At 44.9% G+C, this 15,536-nt stretch overlaps 1 non-coding gene across 1 annotated transcript; it reads right to left on the bottom strand.

The window, feature by feature from the left end:
* Positions 1 to 503: 503 nt before the first annotated feature.
* On the bottom strand, positions 504 to 575 carry trnat-cgu (transfer RNA threonine (anticodon CGU)). Its single transcript has one exon. It is a non-coding gene; the product is annotated as a tRNA-Thr (tRNA).
* Positions 576 to 15,536: the final 14,961 nt, after the last annotated feature.

Here is a 15,536-nt window from a genome sequence, read left to right on the forward strand (position 1 = left end):
CTGGCCCCGAAACCACTCAGAATGCTCTCCCCTGCAATTAATTAACCAGCTCTAAATGGTACAATTTGAAAGAGGGTGCACGAACTGGAACACATGGGGTGTGCGCACACAAATCATTGAAGGTGGCAGGATAAGTTGAGAAAGCTGTGTAAACGGATTTCAGATCCTGTCTTTTATTAATAGCTGAATAGAGTATAAAAGCAAGGAAATTATGCTAAACATTTATAAAGCACCGATGAGGCCGCAGCTGGAGTATTGCGTTCAATTCTGGGCACCACACTTTACGAAAGAAGGCAAGGCCTTGGAGGGAGTGCAGAATCGATTTATTGGAATGGTACCAGGGATGCGGGACCTCATTTATGCAAAGAGACTGGAGAAGCGGGGATTTTTCTCTTTAGAGCAAAGAATGTCAAGAGGAGAGTTGAAAGAAATGCTCAAAGTTATGAATGTATTTGATAGAGATAAAAAGGAGAAACATTAAAAATGTCAAATTAAATGCCCCGAGGCGTAGATGGGGGTCGAACCCATGCTATTCGGTTTACGAGACCGACGCCTTACCACTTGGCCACTACGCCGTATGTCAGAGTTTAACTTGAGCTTCATTAGTACCGAACCCCGAATCATTTCAATGAGGTTGAAACAGAACAGGCACTTGTGCACAGAAATAAACTGAGATAGTGGAGCAGGCAAATAACAGCCTCATTTACATGAATCCTTTAATAAAACCTTTCAGATAATTAGAGAATCATACATCACAGAAGGAGGCCATTTGCCCCGTCGTGCTCTTGAAAGAGCAATCCAATTATTCCCAGCTCTTTCCCCATACCCCTGCAAAATTTTCCAATTCAAGTATTTATCCAATTCCCTTTTGAAAGTTACTATTGAATCTGCTTCCAGCACCATTTCAGGCAGAACATTACAGATTATAATAACTCGCAATGTAAAAAAATGTTTCCTCATCTGCCCTCTGGTGCTCTTTCCAATTACATTCAGTTTGAGTCCTCTGTTGTCCTCTGGGTGTTGCCAGGACTGGAGAATGTTGGCGTTGAGGAAAGATTGGACAGACTGGAGTTGTTTTCTTTGGAACGGGGAGGCGGAGGGGAGACTTAATTGAGGTGTATAAAATTATGAGGGGCCGAGCTAGAGTGGATAGGAAGCATCTATTTCAGTTAGCAGAGAGGTCAATAACAAGGAGCCATAGATTTAAAGTAATTGGTAGAAGGATTAGAGGGGTGTTCAGGAGAACTTTTATCACCCAAAGGGTGGTGGAGGTCTGGAACGCACTACCTGAAATGGTGGTAGAGGCAGAAACCCTCATCATATTTGAAAAGTACTTGGATATGCACTTGATGTGCCGTAAACTGCAAGGCTACGGACCAATAGCTGGAAAGTGGGATTAGGCTGGATAGGTCTTTCATCCAGAGCCGATGGCCCTCCTTCTGTGCCGCAAATTTCTAGGGTTCTATGATTCTAACAGGTAGTGAGTTCTCCCAGGTGTCCTGGGCATATCTGGATCCGAGAGCCAACGTCACCAGTGGGATCTTGCTGTGTAGAAATTGGCAGCCGTGTTTTCATACATTACAAGCAGTGACCACGCTTCAAAAAGTACTTCATTTTCTGTAAAGCAATTTCTAAAAAAACATTCGCCATTCATGTGATGTGGGTGTCGCTGGCAATACTAGCATTTATTGAACATCCCCAATTGCCCTTGAGAAGGTGGTGATGAGTGCCTTTTTGAACCACTGCAGTCCGTGAGGTGAAGATACCCAGAGTGCTGTTAGGGAAGGAGTTCCCGGATTTTGACCCAGCGACAATGAAGGAACGACAATATATTTCCAAGTCAGGATGGTGCATGCCTTGGAGGGGAACTTGCAGGTGTTGGTGTTCCCATGCACTAACTGCTCTTGTCCTTCTAGGAGGTACAGGCATCGGTTTTGGGAGGTGCTGTGGAAGAAGCTTTGGCACTTGTGTAGCGCGATTGTTACTTTCTACGTATCAGCCCAAGCCTGAATGTTGTCCAGTTCTTGCTGCATGCAGGCCAGGATTGCTTCATTATCTGATGGGATGAGAATGGAATTGAACACTGTGCAATCATCGCTGAACATCCCCACTTCTGATCTTATGATAGAGGGAAGGTCTTTGATGAAGCAGGTGAAGATTAACTCCTGCAGTGATGTCCCGGTGCTGATATGATTGGCCTCCAACAACCACAAGCATCTTCCTTTATGTTAGGCATGTGTCCAGCAGAGGAGTTTCCCCCTACCCCACGCCCCCCAAAAGATTCCATTGACTTCAATTTTACTCGGGCTCCTTGATGCAACATTCGGCCTAATGCTATTTTGATGCTAAGAGCAATCACTCTCACCTCGCCTTTGGCCATGTTAGGATCAAGGGTGTAATGAGGTCTGGATCCTAGTGGTCCTGTCGGGACTCAGACTGAGCATTCGTGAGCAATCCGGACGTCCCATGGTCGTGAAAGCTGCTATAGGAGAGCGAGTTTTCTTTTTCACTATTTAAAAACTACTAACGATTGCGTGATGTTTATTTGTAGTAACAGATGGTCATCGGGCTGAAACCTTAACTCCAACTTCCTCTCCCCACAGACCCTGCCAGGTTGTCCCAGCAAGGCCCATTCATAAATGTTGATATTAAATAAATTGTTCCTTCTATCATCATTAATGACTTAGAAAACACAATATAGAGCCATATATCCAAGTTTGCCAATGATGCAAAGGTTGGTGCTACGGTAAGTCGTGTAGCCAGCAGCATATAATTACAAAGATATATTGATAGCTTAAGTGAATGGGCGAAACCGTGCCTGATGGATTTCAACGCAGGTAATTATGTCGTCATTCATTTTAGAACAAAAATGTAGATCGGAGTATTGATTACATGGTGCACAGATCGGAACAGTGGAGTTCCGAAGTTATTTCGGGTTCATGCACACAGACCACTAAAAGGTAGCAGTAAGGTACAGAAATAATCAAGAAATCGCACAGCATATAAGGCTTTATAACGAGAGGCTAGAATATAAAGGAGAGGAAGTTATTCTACAGCTAACAGATACTTGGTTCTATGTACAGTTCTGGGCACCGGCCGTTAGAAAGTATAGATTGACAATGGAGGGGTTGCAGTGCACATTCACCAAAACGTTACCAGCGCTCCAAGGGTTAAAATATGAGGAGAGATTACATAAACTGGGCTTCTGCTTCCTGGAATTTAGAAGGTTGTGGCATTTGGTTGAGGTTTTTAAGATTTTGAAACGAATTGATCAGGTAGATAGAGAGAAACCTTTTTTTCGCCATTGGTGGCCGAGTCTAGGACAAGGGGACAAATTGTAAAATCAGAGGCAGGCCATTCGGGAAAGAAGTTAGGAAGCATTTGTTCACGTGAAGGTTGGCAGCAGTGTGGAACTCTCTCCCACAAAATAGCAGTATATGCCAGCTCAACTAATAATGTTAACCTGAGATCGGTACGTCTTTGCTAGACATGCGTTGAAATGATGTGTTGCCAAAGCAGATGGATGGAGTTAAGACACAGCTCAGACAGGAATTCAATGAATGGCGAAAAGGCTCAAGGGGCTGAATGGCCTCCTCCTGTTCCTATGTTCAGAACACCAATTGTAAATGAAGAAACGCTGTCTTGAAGGGTGAATTATAAATATGGCACCATCCCTTGCAGAGATCGAATGACTTTTAATCCATTTCATACCAAAATTGGCTGGAGGTTTTACTTTCAACCCCCGTTGCCTGAGCATCTACCAGAAGTGGGGTTCGAGCACACGTGAACACACTTCTATTAGAATTTAATGTAACGCCTTAAACACTCGGCCATCCTGGTGATAGAATCCGTGCCGTGCAGTGCTTGAAAATTCGACAAATCCCTTGCAGACTCTAAATTTAGTTTTCAGCGCCGAGCAAACTACACGTCAGCATAATCTAAAAATGTGAGAGGATAAAGACATTTTCTTAAAGCTACAGACGGTGAAAAGCTGAACTGAAAAAGCACAGCAGCTGGGCAAGTGATGCATTGAACTGATCGTGCGTAACTAAACAAGAACTCCCTCGGCTTTTAGCCCATAGACCATGTAACCCTCCCGTTCAACACCGAACACCTATGAAGGAATAATCTAAAAATGCACGTGAAACACTCAGGATCAGCAAGTTGTAAACTGAATCAGCGCTTAAAGGGTTAACACGTGAGGTGCAGAGTAAAATGATGTGGGGGGGCGATGGCGAGAGTGACGGAGAGAAGGTAATAGTTGGACGGATAAACAGAGACCCAATTAGAAAAGCTTACAGAAAGTGACTGAGACTGAGTGAGACATACAGAGAGACTGACACAGGAAATAAATACAGCAACAGAGAGAAATAGAGCGAATCATAGAGCGAGAAAAAGAGAAACATCACATTAAAGGTGAGAAAGTCGCTGCCGGCACGGGCGCAAATTGGAGACGTAACCTGAGGTTTACCGGTGAAAACACAAGCTCACTGAGGTAGAGGATTGTCGCATCATAGACCCATAGAATGACGCACTTTCCCCACAGCCCTGCACATTGTTCGTCATCAAGTATTTATCCAATTCCCTCCTGACTATTGCATCAGCAATCGGATCTGCTTCCACCAACAGTTCAGACAATGCATTCCGGACCATAACTACCCTCTGAGTAATAAAAAAATCTCATCCCCTCAGTAATAAAACAATCTCATCCCCTCAGTAATAAAATAATCTCATCTCACCTCGCGATCTTTTGCCAATTAAATTAATAATTTAAACCTGAGATCGATAGTTTTCTTTTAGACAAGGGTACGAATGGATTAGACGTTCAAAGCAGGTGGGTGAAGTTAAGATCCAGGTCAGCCATGATCTCACTGAATGGTGGAATATGCTCGAAGAGTTGAGTGGCCCACTCATTTTCCTATTTTCTGTCAATCGGCGGAGCACCTGCTGTAAATGTAGCAACGCTGCCTGGAAATGTGAAATATAAATATTGAAATTTCCTTTCCAATGATTACAATACTTCGATGAGTTATCACAATCGATAACATCCAACATTGGGGGGCTCAGAATTCACACGTAATGACGTACATTCAATCTTCACTCAGATCCCTGAACCACTCGGCCATCATGGTGATATAAACAGCGACGCGCAGTTGTACACAATTCAACAAATTCCTTTCACGTCAAAATACAAATCCATTGATAGTGCCAGTGATTTGAAAGCTGCTGTGGGACAAATAACATCAGTTACTTTCCGGTCTCCTGGTCCTCACCGTCTCCCTTTCACTGTGGGCGTCCAATCCCGCGACACCCCCATTCCCCACCAGGACGGCTGGATGGCCCTCCGCTTCTTCCTTGAACGGAGGACATCACAGTCACCATCCACTACCAACCTCCACCGCCTGGCTGAACTTGTATTGAACTTACATTGAACTATTTCTCCTTTGAATCTACTCACTTCAACCAAAGAAGCCCAGCTGCTCCCAAAGCTAACTTGACGCCACGCCCTCCCACCTTGCGTCCTGTAAGGACTCTATTCCTTTTTCTAAGTTCCATCGCATCTCTTCTGACGATGCCACCATACAGTTGGGCCAGTAATTCCGGTCCCAACGCGTGAGTACGGACGGGATCCTCACGCGTTGGCCCGTTGGAAGTGCCGGATTTCAGCATGCACAGCGCATGCGCGAGAAACCGGCATTTCCTTCAAGGGGTTCAGAGGTCCTGCGCGCACACGTTGAACTTCCTTCTTTTTGACAGGTTTGCCCGTGTGCAAGGGCCTGAACATTTTAGACATATAAAAAGGAGGCGTAAGGACTTGATTCTTTAAGGTAAGTGGTCTATTATTTAAAATTATAACTTTTTTCCACAGCTTTATTGTTTTTAAGGACTTTACAGTAAGGTAAGTTTATTTTTAGACCCGATTTCTTAAAAAAGTATTTTTTTCAAAAATTTGATTAATTGTTTAAAATGGTTTTTGAAAAGTTCTTTATAGTTTATTTAATTATTGGGATGCTTTTTTAAATTTTATTTAAAGTTAAACTAGTCTTTTGGGCGCCCGTACTTTTCATGAGTTTGACAGATTTTACTATCAAACTCATGAATGAAGTTTCCCCTCCCCTGATTGGCTGCATATTGCTCACCTGATCCCAGCTGGCACAACGCTTAAACTACGCCGCTGGATCAGGCAAGCACAGCGCACGAACATCTGAACCGGGCCAGTGACAGGAATTGCAAGCTGGCCCAGGCTTCAGATGTCGGCGCGCCGGGTGAGTGCACATCGTGGGCTTGCACGCGCGGCAAGCCCCCGAACCTAATTTATAGGCCAACCATCTGGATCTGTGTAAGGGCAGTCTGTGTCAGCGTAGGAACTGTCTGGGACTGTACGTTATTTCTGAATCTGTGTACGAGCTGTCTTGCCAGAGTAGCTGCTATCTAGTTCTGCATATTATATCTGGATCTCTGTAAGCGCTGTCTGTGTCAGGGTCGGAGCTGTCAGGGTCTGTACGTTATATCTGGATCTGTGTAAGGGCAGTCTGTGTCAGGGTAGGAATTGTTTGGCTCTGTATTTTATATCTGAGTCAGTGCAGGTTCTTTCTAGGTTTGTGTAGGAGCAACCAGGGTTTATGAAGAAGCAAAGGAAAGGCAATCAACCTGCAACATTAATTGTTTCTCTCTCTACAGATGCTGCCAGATCTGCTCAGTATATCCAGCATTTACTGTTTTTATTTCAGATTTCCAGCATCAGCAGCATTTTGCTTTGGTTTCTATGATGCAGATGTCTGGGTCTGTGTAGGAATATCTGGGTCTGTGCAGGATCTGTCTGGATTTGTGTATGAGTGTCTGGGTCTTTGTAGGAGCTGTCTGTGTCTGTGTAGGTAGGTCTGGGTCTGAGCAGGAGCTGTCTGGGTCTGTGTAGGAATGTATGTGTAGGAACGGCCTGGGTCTGCGTAGGAGCTGTCTAGTTCTGAATAGGAATGTCTGGGTCTGTTTATGTGCTGTCTGGTTCTGCGTAGGAATGCCTGGGTCCATGTAGGCACATTCTGTGCCTTTCTTGGAACTGTCCATGCCCATGTAGGAAGTTTCCATGTCAGTGTAGTGGCTCATGCATAGGTGCTGGCTGAGTCATTGTAGGAATTGGCTGGGTCTATATTGGAGCGAATGGGTCGGAGCAGAAGCTCTTGGGTCAGCACAAGTGTTCCAGGGATCAGGGTTGGAGCTATCTGGTTTTCTGTAGGATAGTCTGTGCCTGTGACGGTGCTCCCTGTGTCAGGGTAGGAGTACCCTGTGTCTGTGTAGGACAGTCTGTGCCTGTGATGGTGCTCCCTGGTTCTGGGTAGGAGCTCCCTGGGTCTGTGTAGGACAGTCGCTGCCTGTGGTGACGCTCCCTGTGTCAGTATAGGAGCTCCCTGGGTCTGTGTAGTTAAGTCTGTGTCTGTGATGGTGCTACCTGTGTCAGGGCAGGAGCTGACTGGGTCTGTGTATGAAAGTCTGTGCTTGTGATGGTGCTCCCTGTGTCAGGGTAGGAGCTACCTGGGTCTGTGTAGGAAAGCCTGTACTTGTGGTGGTGCTCCCTGTGTTAGGGTAGGAGCTGACTGGCTCCGTCTATAAAGTCTGTGCCTGTGATGGTGCTCCCTCTGTCACCTTCTAGGTCTGAATATGCTTACGGGTCTGAACCGAAGTTTTCTGGGACTAAATAGGAACTGCTTTGATCTTTATAGACAAAAACATCTGTCTGATGGGGCTGAGATTTCGTCAAAAGGTCACAGCGTCTCCGTCCTCACCTGAGCTTTGTAAAGCAGTTTTATTTACGTTTTAATTTACAGATGGGTGAAATGATAATCAGGGGCGGTTGGAGCCTCAGCGCCCCCGGGTGAGACAGGGGTGAATCTGCCCGGGCCTGGTCCTGAATGTGCATATGTGGCAGAAATCACGATGGGCATGGGAGGAGATGGGTGGGGCTATGAACTGACAGTAAACCCCCTGCCCAAACAAAACTTGCCTCAGTCACAGAAACGAATGGTTACTTCCTGGGTGGTTGTCGCATCACTCACTGCCTCCATGTCTTCTCACTGCCTTTGCTGAGATATTGTGCAAATCTGAGGCCTCGCACCAAACTAATGCAGAAACGCTGCTGCTGCTCTCGGGATGGGCACCTGCTGCCTCTATACATTACCGTCCTAACAATTCATTAACTGTCTGAGTGGAGCAGTGCGGCACTTCAGAAGACTGGTGGAGAAGGCAATGTCAGAGCTGTCCCAGGCTCAAGTGCTCTGCTTATCGAGAACAGCCAACACATGGCTTACTTATGGAAACGCTCTAAATGGTGCTTTTTATACCAATGGCTCGTTCGTCTTGGGGTATGATTCTCGTTTCGGGTTGTGTTAGTTTCGAACATGCGAGAGGTCCCGGGTTCAAATCCCGGACGAGCCCTCATTTGACTCTCGACTTTTGACCTTGAATTCCCTTTGAAACCTTTGGAAAGATAAAAAAGAAGTTTCCAAATCAATCCACGTGAATCTCAAGCGCTTTGGTAAGCGGGTCAGTGCAAATATGCCGGATCAAAGGTAATCTCTACGGCCTACTATTTGTATAAACGAGTTTTTTCTGGAAGTTGAATGCGATATTGAACCAGTTCTGGATTTTCATCGCATTGAATTAGATAAATGAACGAAAGATTTGCATTTATTGTGCGCCTTTTACCACAAACGGACGTCGAAAAGCACTTTACAGCCAATGAAGTACTGTTGTACATCAGTGTTGTAATGTAGGAAACATGGTTACCAATTTGCGCACAGCAAGCTGCCACAAACAGCAATCAGATAATGACCAGATCATCTGTTATTTTTAGTTATGTTGATTGAGGAATAAAAATTGGCCAGAATGATTGATGTCCCAGTTTTATTCAGTATACAGGCAATCATTAAGATAAATAATGATTGGGACTGGAAGGACACAGTTTTCACACCTACCCGCAATGATCACAAGCTCCTTACCTCTGAGGAAGGCCATTCAGCCCATTCTAATACAGCCCTCCAGAGCATCCATAGTCTTCACCTCATTGTTTAATCCAGTTTTTTCCTAAATCATTCCTAGGGTTTAACCACCACCGCCCTGCCATGGTGTCCATTCTAAGTGTTGATCATTCTCCTGATATCAGCCCTAAAGAGCTCACTTTTACTTTTGAGTCTGTTTCTTCTTGTTATTCCTCCCACAATGTAATCTGGTATTCCACACGAGTTACTTTCTTGTAGATCTCTGCATTGCCGCAGCTGCCTCCATACTAGGCTGAAAATTTCGATTTTAACCCCGAACGGGTAGGGGTAAAATCCCTCCACGTGTGTATGTTTGTTCTACAGTATCCAGGTGTGTCTGGTACTGTTGCTCCCTCCTCTGGCCGCTGTGTAGTATTGCACCACCTGGCACTGCTGCAGCCTGTTCTGGCCGCTGTGCAGTATTGCACCACCCGGTACTTCTGCTCCCTCCTCTGGCCGCTGTGCAGTATTGCACCACCTAGTTCTGCTGCTCCCTCCTCTGGCCGCTGTGCAGCATTGGACCACCTGCTCCCTCTGCTGGCTGCTGCGCAGTACTGCTGTGTATGGTTGAACCTGGTCCAACTTCGACCTCCTCTGCTTCTAGCTGTGCCAGAACTGGAAAAGGAGAATGAAGGGTGGAGTTGCTTCGGGGGAAGCGACCTTCCAGAATAGAAGGAGTGAAAGGACGATTTCTTGATCCAGTCTGCAGACACCTAATGTAGGGTAAACTTAACTGAGAAGGAAGAGAACAGAATTCCCGAACTTAGAGCGGGTGTAGTGCTTTCAACCTTCCACCTGCTCCGACATTACATTAGTTCATGGCTGATCTACACCTCACCTACATTTGTCTGCCGTTGCTCCATATAGCTTGATCCCCTTACCTAACAACAACTTGCCGATCTCAGTCTTGGAAGCAACAATTGACCCCCACAGAATTATAGGGGAGAGAGTTCCAGAATCCGACAAATCTTTATGTGAAAAGATGCTTTCGGATTTGACTTTTGAATGCAGCGGTTGTAGTTTTAAAATGTTTCCCCCTTGTACTTGATTCCCCAGTCAGAGGAAGGAGTTTAACTCTATCTACACTATTAAACCTTTTAACACTTAAAACACCATGATCAGCTCACCCATCAACCTACTACATTCAAGAGAACAGAAGCCAAATTTATACAATTAATCCTCATAATTTAACCCTGTAAGCCACGGTATTAATTTGGTAAATCTGCACTGCACCACTCCAAGGACAATATATTCTTCCTGCGTGCGGTGACCAGAACAGAAAACAACAGGCTTGACTATTCCAAAGCACGCCTGGCCGGCCTTCTACGTTCTATCCTTCAGAAAACTGAGGTAATCCTGCCTGCCCATGTCCTTACTCGCAACAGGTCCCATCCAGCCATCACTCCTGTGCTTACTGACCTGGATTGGCAGGGCAGCAATTTCTGTGTGAATAACTGGGAGAATCGGACATTATAGGGACGTGGGAGGCTATCGAAACGCGGAGCAAACGAGGACTTTTTCATTTTGAGTCTCAATTTAGACAAACCAGAATCGCTGAATGGCAGCTTATGATCAATTATGATTATGGAGCCTGACATTGCTCGGAACTCGAATCACAATAATGATGCATTGAAGGCGTGCGTCATTATTATTACATATATGTTGCAGCAAGCGCGAGGCAAGATGGTTTGTGCTGCGCAAGAAACTGATGGTTATTCACTACAAATGGGAACATATTGTGCTTGTCCGGGATTTGTACATGTGACCTCACATATCAATCAGTGAAACCCTTTAGCGAGAATCACACCACCAAAACAACGAGCCGTTGGCAACATAGCCGTTCAGCCAGTGTAGAATTTAACTGCCACCAAAACTCCATCAGCCCGCCTTTCAAACAGCGTGTGTCCATTCCATCTCGGTTTCTATTCGGGGAAAATCCTCTCTGACACATCTAGGTGAGTGGAATGAGCCCAGGAAATCACCCTGGCTCTGTATCCCTCACAGTACCGAGCTGTTGCAAGAGGTGAATCTGCCCCAGCCAGAAACAGGTCCAACTCTCGCTTGAAGAAATTCAGCGAATCGGCGTCCACTGCCCGAACCAGCAGATTGTTCCAGAGTTAAACATAGAAACATAGAAGATAGGAGCAGAAGTAGGCCACTCGGCCCCTCGAGCCTACTCCGCCATTCAATGCGATCATGGCTGATCATCTAAATTCAGTACCCTGTCCCTGCTTTCTCCCCATACCCCTTGATCCCTTTAGCCTTAAAAAATAATTGCTACTCCTTCTTGAATATATTTAATGAATTGGCCTCTACTGCCTTCTGTGGTAGAGAATTCCACAGGTTCACCGCTCTCTGGGTGAAGAAATTCCTCCACATTTCTGTCCTAAATGGCTTACCCCTTATCCTTAGACTCTGACCCCTAGTTCTGGACTCCCCGACCATCAGGAACATCCTTCCTGCATCTAGTCTGTCCAGTCCTTCAGAATTTTATAAGTTTCAATGAGATCCCCTCTCATTCTTCTAAACTCCAGCGAGTATAAGCCCAATCGAACGAATCTCTCCTCATCCATCATTCCTGCCATCCCAGGTATCAGCCTGGTGAATGTTCGCTGAACTCCTTCCATGGCAAGAACATCCTTCCTCAGATAAGGCGACCAAAACAGCAAACAATACTCAAGATGTGGTCTCACCCAGCCCCTGTACAACTGTAGCAGGACATCCTTGTTCCTGTACTCAAACCCTTTCGCTACGAAGGCCAAAATACCATTTGCCTTCTTAACCGCCTGCTGCACCTGCATGCTTACCTTCAGCGACTGGTGCACAAGGACACCCTGGTCTCGATGCCCTTCCCCTTCTACCAATCTATTACCATTCAGATAATAATCTGCCTTCCTGTTTTTGCCACCAAAGTGGATACCCTCGCATTTATCCACGTTATATTGCATCTGCCATGCTTTTTGCCCAATCACCCAACCTGTCCAAATGATCCTGGAGTATCTCAGCATCCTCCTCACAGCACACAAGCCCACCCAGCTTTGTTTCGTCTGCAAATTTGGAGATATTACATCTAGTTCCCTTGTCTAGATCATTAATATATATTTTGAATAGCTTGGGTCGAAGGACCGATCCCTGCGGTACCCCATTAGTCACTGCCTGCCACTCAGAAAAAGACCCGTTTATTCCAACTCTTTGCTTTCTGTCTGCCAACCAGTTCTCTATCCAAGTCAATACCTTGCCGCCAATCCCTTGTGCCTTAACTTTACACGCCAATCCCTTATGCGGGACCTTATCGACAGCCTTCTGGAAGTCGAAATACACCACATCCACTCGTTCTCCCTTATCTATTTTAGCAGTTACAACCTCAAAAAACTCCAGTGGATTAGTCAAGCACGAATTACATTTTTTAAATCCACGTTGATTTTGTCCGATCCTGTCACTGCTTTCCAAGTGCTCTGCTATTACATCTTTTATAATGGACTCTAGCATTTTCCCCACTACCAACCTGAGGCTTACCAGTCTGTAATTCCCCGTTTTCTCTCCACCAACTTTTTTGAATAGTGGGGTAACATTAGCTACCTTCCAATCCATGGGAACTGTTCCAGATTCCATCAAATGTTGGAAGATGATCAGCAATGCATCTATTATTTCTAGGGCCACTTCCTTAAGTATCCCAGGATGTAGGTTATCAGGCCCTGGGGATTTATCGGCCTTCAATCCCATCAATTTCCCTAACATCATTTCCCGACATATACTGGGTTCTTTCAGTTCCTCACTTTCATCAGACTCTATGTTCCCCGACATCTCTAGGAGGTTATTTATGTCCTCCTTTGTGAAGACAGGACCAAAATATGTAATTAATTGGTCTGCCATTTCTTTGTTCCCCATTATAAATTCCCCTGATTCTGACTGCAAGGGACCTACACTTGACTTCACCAATCTTTTTCTCTTCAGATATCTATAAGAGCTTTTACAGTCAGTTTTTATGTTCCCTGAAAGCTTACTCTCATATTCTAATTTCCCTTTCTGAATTAATCTCTTTGTCCTTATTTGTTGAATCCTAAACTGCTGCCAATCCTCAGGTTTACTGCTTTTTCTGGCCAATTTATATGTCCTCTCCTTGTATCTTATGCTATCCCTAATTTCCCTTGTTAGCCACGGTTGCATCACCTTTTTTGTTTTATTTTTATGCCAAACTGTGATGAACAGATTCGGTAGTTTATCCATGCGGTCTTTGAATGTGTGCCATTGCCGACCCACCGTCAACCTTTTGAGTGACTTTCCCCAATCAATCCTACCCAACTCGCACCTCGGACCATCATAGATTCCTTTATTTACATTTAGGACCCTCGTCTCTGGGTCGACTACTTCATTCTCCATCTTAATGAATAATTCGATCATTTTATGATCGCTCCGACCCAAGGGGCCTCGTACAACAAGATTGCTAATTAATCCTTTCTCGTTACATAATACCTAATCTAAGATTGCCTGCTCTCTGGTTGGTTCCTCGACGTATTGGTCCAGGATACCATCCCGTAAACGCTCCAGGAATTCCTCCTCCACAGTATTGTTACTAATTTGGTTAGCCCAATCTATATGTGGATTAAAGTCACCCATGATGACTACTGTGCCTTTATTGTCCTCTTCTCTAATTTCCCTTTTAATGCCATCCCCAACCTCCACATTACTGTTTGTAGGTCTATATACCACTCCCACTAACGTTTTCTGCCCCTTGGTTTTTCTCAGTTCTATCCATACAGATTCCACATAATCAGAGCCAATATATTTCCTTACAATTGTGTTAATCCCTTCTTTAACCAGCAAAGCTACCCCACCTCCCTTTCCTTTTTGCCTATCTTTCCTGAATATTGAGTACCCCTGCATGTTGAGTTACCAGCCTTGGCCATCCTGGAGCCATGTTTCCGTAATCCCAATCAAATCATATTCGATTACCTCTATTTGCACAGCTAATTCATCCACCTTATTACAAATGCTCCTCGCATTAAGACACAAAGCCTCCAGGCTTGTTTTTTTAACGGTCTTCGGCCTATTAGAATTATTATTTACTGTCAGCAGCAATTTTATGACAGCTGCAATTCTAAAGTGAAAAGCAAAATACATTCCAGGAGACAGACATAGAAACATAGAAACTTAGGAAATAGGAGCAGGAGTAGGGCATTCGGCCCCTCGAGCCTGCTCCGCCATTCAATGATATCATGGCTGATCATCCGAATTCAGTAGCCTCTCCCTGCATTCTCCCCATATCCCTTGACCCGTTTAGCCTTAAGAAATATATCTAACTCCTTCTTGAATATATTTAATGAATTGGCCTCAACTGCCTTTTGTGGTACAGAATTCCACAGGTTCACCACTCTCTGGGTGAAGAAATTCCTCCTCATCTCAGTCCTAAATGGCTTTCCCCTTATGCTTAAATTATGACCCCTGGTTCTGGACTCCCTGCCATCGGGAACAGCATTCCTGCATCTAGTCTGTCTGTTCTGTCAGAATTTTATAAGTTTCAATGAGATCCCCTCTCATTCTTCTAAACTCCAGAGAGTACAAGCCCAATCGACCAAATCTCTCCTCATACATTATTCCTGCCATCCCAGGTGTCAGGCTGGTGAATCTTCGCTGAACTCCTTCCATGGCAAGAACATCCTTCTTCAGATAAGTCGACTAAAACTGCACACAATACTCAAGATGTGGTTTCACCAAGGCCCTGTATAACTGCAGCAAGACATCCTTGTTCCTGTACTCAAATCCTTTCGCTTTGAAGGCCAACATACCATTTGCCTTCTTAACCGCCTGCTGCAGCTGCATGCTAACCTTCAGCGATTGGTGCACAAGAACACCCAAGTCTCGTTGCACTTCCCCATCACCCAATCTATTGCCATTCAGAGAGTAATCTGCCTTCCTATTTTTGCCACCAAAGTGGATAAATTCACATTTATTCACGTTATATTGCATCTGCCATGCCTTTTGCCCAGTCCCCCAACCTGTCCAAATCATCCTGGAGTTTCTCGGCATCCTCCTCACAGCACACATGCCCACTCAGCTTTGTTTCGTCTGTAAATTTGGAGATATCACATCTACTTCCCTTGTCTAGATCATTAACATATATTTTGAATAGCTTGGGTCGAAGGACCGATTCCTGCGGTACCCCACCAGTCACTGCCTGCCACTCGGAAAAAGACCCGTTTATTCCAACTCTTTGCTTTCTGTCTGCCAACCAGTTCTCTATCCAAGTCAATACCTTACCCCCAATCCCATGTGCCTTAACTTTACACGCGAATCTCTTATGCGGGACCTTATCGACAGCCTTCTGGAAGTCCAAATACATCACATCCACTGGTTCTACCTTATCTATTTTACCAGTTACATCCTCAAAAAACTCCAGTGGATTAGTCAAGCACGATTTACCTTTTGTAAGTCCATGTTGATTTTGTCCAACACTGTCACTGCTTTCCAAGTGCTTTGCTATTACATCTTTTATAATGGACTCTA

This window comes from Somniosus microcephalus, unplaced genomic scaffold, assembly GCF_052327205.1.
Source record: "Somniosus microcephalus isolate GS21.2 unplaced genomic scaffold, FLI_Smic_1.0 unresolved_chr1, whole genome shotgun sequence".
Lineage (NCBI taxonomy): Eukaryota > Metazoa > Chordata > Chondrichthyes > Squaliformes > Somniosidae > Somniosus > Somniosus microcephalus.